Below are 6,000 nucleotides of genomic sequence, written 5' to 3'. Positions count from 1 at the left end.
TTGGCACCGGGGAACGAGGCTGTGCCAGGCTGATCTGGGCCATGCTGTGGTGAGCCTAGCTGTGCCGTCTCACAGAATCACAGCATTAATCGGGTTGGAAAAGACCTTCGTGATCTGCGAGTCCAACCTATCACCTAACACCTTCGAATTAACTAAGCCATGGCACTAAGTCTCGTTTTAGACCCCTCCAGGGACGGTGACTCCACCACCTTCCTGGGCAGCCCATTCCAACGCCAATCACTCCTACTGCGAAGAGCTTCTTCCCAAAGCAGCCGTGCCAAGCTAGGTGCCAGGCTGGGCCACGCGTTGGTGAGCTGTGCCGTGCCGATACCGAGTCAAACCATGCCGAGCCATGCCAAGCTAAGCCATGCCAACACCAACAGGTGGCGACAGGTTCCCCCCATTAGGCAACTGGGCAAGCGCGCCGGGGCTGTGTGGAGCCCTTTGGGCTCGGCACGGCTCGTCACAGCCCCAGCGCGGTATGGAAGCGTTTAACACAGCTTGTCCCCGCTTTGCTGAACCCCCCCGTCCGGTTATCGGGCTGGTTAATCCCGTATGTAAATGGCAGCCAATGGATGGTGCCGTTGAGCGGGGCTGGGATTAGCGGCGGGGCGAATGGCTGGCACTTTTACTGGGATTACAGAACAAAGAGCTGCTCCCCACCTTGGGGTGGGCTTGGGGAGGAGGGGGGGGCAACCAACCTACAAATCACACACGCGTCCCCTCCCCCGCTTCCCTTCATCTTTCATTTAAGCCCCCACCGGGTTGTACCGGCTCCGCCCGGGGAGGAGGGAAGCGGCGGGAGGCGGCGGGAGGCGGCTCCATCCCGGCCCCCGCCCGCCCGCCCCCGCCGCTCCCGCGCAGCCTCGCCGGGGGAGGCAGGAGCGCCGCGCCCCAGCCGCCCGCGGTAAGGAAAAGTTTTGCCCCCCCACCCCCTCCCCTCCGCCCCTCCGTATTTCCTTATGGTTCCCCCCCCCCTCCCCATGCACACCCTCTGGTCCTAGTCTTGGGGTAGTGCCGGGGGACATGCGAGAGTGGGGGGATGCTGGGTGGCATGGGGTTCGAGGGGGCGTTAGGGCTTGCGGGGGGTGTGCTGGAGGCGATAGGGCTAGGGGAGTGCTGGGGCGTCATAGGACTGGGGGCTGCAGCGGGGCGTTAGGGCATCCGGGGGTGGTAGGGCTGAGGAGATACTGGTGGTGTTAGGGCTGCGGGGGTGCAAGGGGGTGATAGGAGTAGGGGCTACAGTGAGGACATTAGGGGTGCCGGAGAGTGATAGGGATATGGAGATGCAGGAGGGCATCAAGGCCTGGAGGGTGTTAGGAGACAGCGGGGCTGGGAGGTGACTCTGGGAGCCATCAGGGCTTGGGAGGATGTTGGGGGGTAGCAAGGCTTGGGGGGGGGGGGGGGGGGGGGGGGGTGCTGGGCTCATTAGGACTGGGAAAGTGTTGAGGGGTAACAGGGGTACTGAAGGAGGAGAGCTGCTGGGCGGCGGAATAGGGCTGCAGAGGTGCAGTGTGGCATCAAGGCTTGGGGGATAGTGGACTCATTAGTGCTGGGGGTTGCAGGGAAGTATTAGGGCACGAGGGATGCTGGGGGCAGATAAGGCTGGGGAGATACTGAGGGGACATTAAGGCTACCAGAGACTGGTGGGACTGTGAAGGTGTGGGGGGTATTGAGGCTTGGGGTTCTTGGGGGGCAAGAAGGCTGGGAGGATGCTGGGGGGGTATTATTGCTGGCAACGTTGTTGGGAACCTATAGAGCTTGGGGAGGGGGGACGGAATATTGAGCTCATTGGAGCTGGTGAAAGGGAATGCTAGTGGTGGTGGTGGGGCTTGGGGTTGGAGGGGTCCATCGGGGCTGTGGAGTGATGCCAGGAGGCAGTAAGGCTGGGGCTGGGCGATAGAGGTGGGAGATGATAGTGCTGCAGGGGTGATTGGAGAGACAGAGTTAAGGCAGCGGACTCTGCTTCGGGGCTGGGATGGGGATGACAGTGCTGGGGCAGTCAGGCAGGGGACGTCGGGATGGTGCCCGCCACCGCGACGGTGTCTCTACAGCAGCTCCAGGGCTGCCACTTGCCCCGGCCGCGTCTGATGGTGCCGGGCTGGAGGGGAAGCCGGGAGCGGAGCTGTGCCGGGGCTCGGCTCCCTCTCCGCCGGCGCGGAGAGAGGCGGCAGCGCGGCTGGAAACAGGCAGCGTTGAGCTGACGAAGCGCTCGGGGCTCCGGCGGGGCTGGCAACCAAGCCTCGACCCCGCGGGCCGCGGCGTGGAGGGGTAGATGGATAGACGGACACGCTCCATGGCTCCTCGGTGCTGCTGGGGACAAGTGGAGGCTTCTCGTTGTGCGGGAACAACCGTGGTGGGGAGAAAGTTGCTGCTGGGGGAGGCAGTGCCCCTGTCCTTCCAGTGCAGGGGGCTGGCGGTGGGTTTATCTGGGCTAAGCTGTAGATTGGAGCCGTCCTATTAATGCGTCTTGCGCTGGAGTGAGCCCCGGCCCTGGTGGTGCCATGCGGGCACGGCTGGATGGGAGTGCTGTGGGAAGCGTTGGTGCCACTAAGCATCACTGCACAGCCATGAGGCTGAGTGTCATGGGCACTGTGGGGCTGGTCACTCATCTCTTGCTGCGTCCATTGTCCATCGGTGTGCAAGCTCTGGACATTCAAACTGTTTGGGGATATCAGCTCGGAGCCTTGTGCAACAGGAGCCCCCACTTCAGGGTCTCTATTCCCTGAGCCACCCCTGCTGGAAGTGTTACAGCTGGGGAACAATCCTGTGGATGTGAGTGTCTTTAATTCTGCAGGACCCTGGGTCTCTGCTCCTGCCAGCATGGCCAGACCCACTGTTGGCTGTAGTCTCCTCAAGCCCATGGAATTCCAGTTCCTGTGGAAACTACCTCAGTGCTTGCTCTGAAGTGGGGAGGTGGCACAGCAGCCACTGGCAGTGGACCCAATCCTGCTGGTGGGCGAGGGGCTGGGTACCAAAGGCCACAGCCCATGGGCCTCTCTGCTGGAGCAGCGAGCCCTGGCACAGCTGTGTGTGCTGCCAGCACGGCCATACCAGGCAGTCGTGTGTCGGAGTCACCTCTGAGCTGCAGCAGAGCAGCATGGCTCTGTGGTCACCCATGACTCCCCCACTCCTCTTCCTTTGCCCTCACAGAGCTGGGGTGCTGGTAACTGCCAGAGGACAGGTGCCCCAGTCTGGGGCAATGCCACTGGCATTCCCATGCACTGCTGTCTGAGCTGTCGTTCCCTCTCAGGGATGTAGTTTTGAGGTGAACCTGCCCAGGATGTGTCACCACTGGGTGCAGGGGAAGAGGTTGGGCAGCTGCCCATACAGGCTGCTTTCAGGAGCCAAGGGGTGACAAAGGGGACACATGCTGGTGGCCACCACCACCTGTCTCTACTGTCCCTCCCACGAGGGCTTTCACATCTTGGTGGAAGAGCTGCTGGTGCTGCCCTGGGTCGCTGCTCCTTGTTCAGGTTTGCTGATGAGAAGCCAGGAGAGGAGGGAAGGAACCTGCCTGGGCAAGTGGTGCTGTGCCCTTGCTGGCAGCCCAGCACAGTGCTGACAGGCATCTGGTGGGATCTTGGCAGAGCCAAAGTGACAAGGACAGAAGGCTTTGGGGCCAGCATGGAGGGCACAGGTCTGTCTGTCCCACACGATGTGTATTGCGTATGACTTGAGTGATGCTTTTCTTAAAGGCAGGAGGAAACAAACCCCCCAAGCCCCCCAGATTCCAGCCCAAAACACATGACCTCTTCAGCTGGAGTTGCAGTGGGGGTTTCCCATCTGCTGCTCCCACAGGAAATAGCTCAGATTTTTTTTGGCAATTACCAATGCCCTGTACTTCCTTCGGGAATTTTGGTGGCTGCACCCCTGCAGCCAGGCTGGAGGAATGTGGAGGACCTCTAGTTGCCATTCACGCTCATCCTTGGCTGGTTGTCTGCTACAGGGCTGATCCCCGGGCTGGGTGCAGGGCCTGGTGCTGGCTGTTGCCAGGTTGGGCAGCAGCACCCTGCCCTGCCCATCGGCTAACTGGCGTGGTTGTCCTTTGTGCTACCAGCATCTGTTTGCAGATGCCTGGGGTGGATGGACATGGTGATGGTTTATCGTGGAAGAAAAGGTGTGGATGGGGATTGCTGCTCCCAAAATGGCTGGGCTTGGGGGTAGGTGGTGGATGATGTTTTGGGGAAGAGGATGAAAGGGCAAGGGGCTGTGTTGCCGCCCATGCTCTTCTCCTGGCACTCCAGCCACGTCTGCTTGTGTTGCACCTTGTTGGCAATGATAAACCTCTGAGACTTGGGAGGAGCAGAGGCAAGTGCTGAAGACATATGGAGTGGGTTTGCTGCCACCAGATGCCTTCCCTTTGAGGACAGAAAGGTGGAGAGGGAAGGACCTACTGGGGTTCTTTCTGAGGATGAAGATATCCATCAGGGAGCTAAAAATGCATTTATTGATTCATTTGTTTGAAAAGGCCTCTGGTGTCCACCAGGATGCTGGCCCAAGCAGTGGGGCTGGGAGAGAGACCAGCCCTGGCCAGAGGTCTCCTGGGGAGGTGGCAGGTTTTTGCAAACTGGAACAAGGTTTCTCAGGACCTTGCTCTGCCTTGTTGCAGCCTCTTCCTTCATGGGATGATTTCTATTTTACATCTCTTGAAACATTGCCTTTGGGGGGGAGGGGGGAAGCTCAGGAGCCCTCAGTCTGGTCAGAAGCTGTAGGAGGCTCAGGACTGTGTGGTGGCCAGCATCCAGGTGGACTTTATGGGTTGGGGGTTTGGGGATTTGTTGCTTGCCAGTTCAGTGCTTCATCTCTTACTGCAGCCCTGCTGGCTGAGTTTGCATTTGAGCCCAAGAGAAAAATGTCACTTGTGAGTGCAGGCAGGCGCTTGGTGGCCCCGTGGTGGTGTAGCAGTGGACTGGGATGAGCTGCTGGAGGAATCCCCAGAGCAGCTAGGGCATCGATCTTGTGGGAATACCCCCGTGTCTCGTCCTGGTTCAGGAGCTGCTGCCAGCCGCCGCCTTGGTGGAGACTGCTGAGGGACTTGACTACAGCAGCAGCAAGGCTTTCCCGTAGGGAATGTGCCGCGAAGAAAAGCCCTTGGAACACGAATCCCTCCTTGAGAGCAGGCTGTGCCGAGGTGGGATTTACATTCCTGCACGCAAACAGCTTCTGTTGGAGTTTCTGGCTTCGTGTTGCCTTGTCTCTGCCCTGTGCTGGTCTGGCTGGTTTAAGGAGAGCATTAACCTTAGCAGGAAGAGCAGGCAAGCAGTGAGGAGTATTGCTCTGCTGCTGTGTGTCCACACAGATGTCATTGTCCTTTACCGGGACTTCCACCCTCAGAGCTCTTCTCACCTGAAGGGCGGGGTGTCTGTCTTCATTTTCTTTAAACCTGCACCATCAAAAGGAGCAAAAAACGGTGGGGAGGTCGGTGTGGGGCCAGGGGTGGTCCTGGAGATGTGCCATCCATCACCTACCTGTGTGCCTGGAACCTCTGCCCCAGAAGATATGAGGGGACAAACCCATGTGTCCTCTGCCCATGGGTGACACCCACTGTGGGATGTGCCAGGGCCTGGCTGAGCCATCTGTGTGGGTGTGAGTGGGTGGGTGCAAAGCCTCAGGGTGAGCACCATGGACCTGCTGTCGATCCTCTCCTGGAGCCTCATGAGCAGAGTGAAAGCTGGCAGTTCTGAGGGTGTTTAGGGGCATGGATGCCACTGGAGATAGCCAGGAGGAAAACTGGTGGGTGGGCTATTCTGTAACCCTTTAATCTTTTTTGGAGCATTTCTTGTGCTTTCTGGTGATGTGTGTGTGTGCTGGTCACTGCCAAGGGTTCTGTGCCCTGCTTAGCTGGGATGTTCCTGGAGGAGAAACCTTCACCTCTGATGGGTGGATGGAAGTTGGAAGGGTTTGCATGCCTGCAAGAGAAATGCATGATACCCAGGACTTGGTAACCAGGGGGAGTTTGAAGGGAGGCAGAAAAAACGTTTTACATGAGCAGGAGAT

The 6,000-nt window shown here is 59.2% G+C and overlaps 1 protein-coding gene across 4 annotated transcripts in view; it reads left to right on the top strand.

The window, feature by feature from the left end:
- The first annotated feature begins 819 nt into the window (after nucleotides 1-819).
- GTF2IRD1 (GTF2I repeat domain containing 1) overlaps nucleotides 820-6,000 on the top strand; it is a 74,873-nt gene continuing 69,692 nt past the window's right edge. For 3 of the 4 annotated variants that reach the window (XM_064166232.1, XM_064166233.1, XM_064166234.1), the window contains exon 1: nucleotides 845-907. The gene's annotated coding sequence lies outside the window, so the exon portion shown is untranslated. Of the gene's footprint in view, nucleotides 908-6,000 lie in introns of all 4 variants that reach the window. The other variant, XM_064166235.1, reaches the window with a different exon arrangement.

Source organism: Pogoniulus pusillus, chromosome 27, assembly GCF_015220805.1.
Source record: "Pogoniulus pusillus isolate bPogPus1 chromosome 27, bPogPus1.pri, whole genome shotgun sequence".
Taxonomy (NCBI): Eukaryota; Metazoa; Chordata; class Aves; order Piciformes; family Lybiidae; genus Pogoniulus; species Pogoniulus pusillus.
The sequence above is the reverse complement of the archived record's forward strand: the minus strand, read 5'-3'. Positions and strand labels throughout refer to the sequence as shown.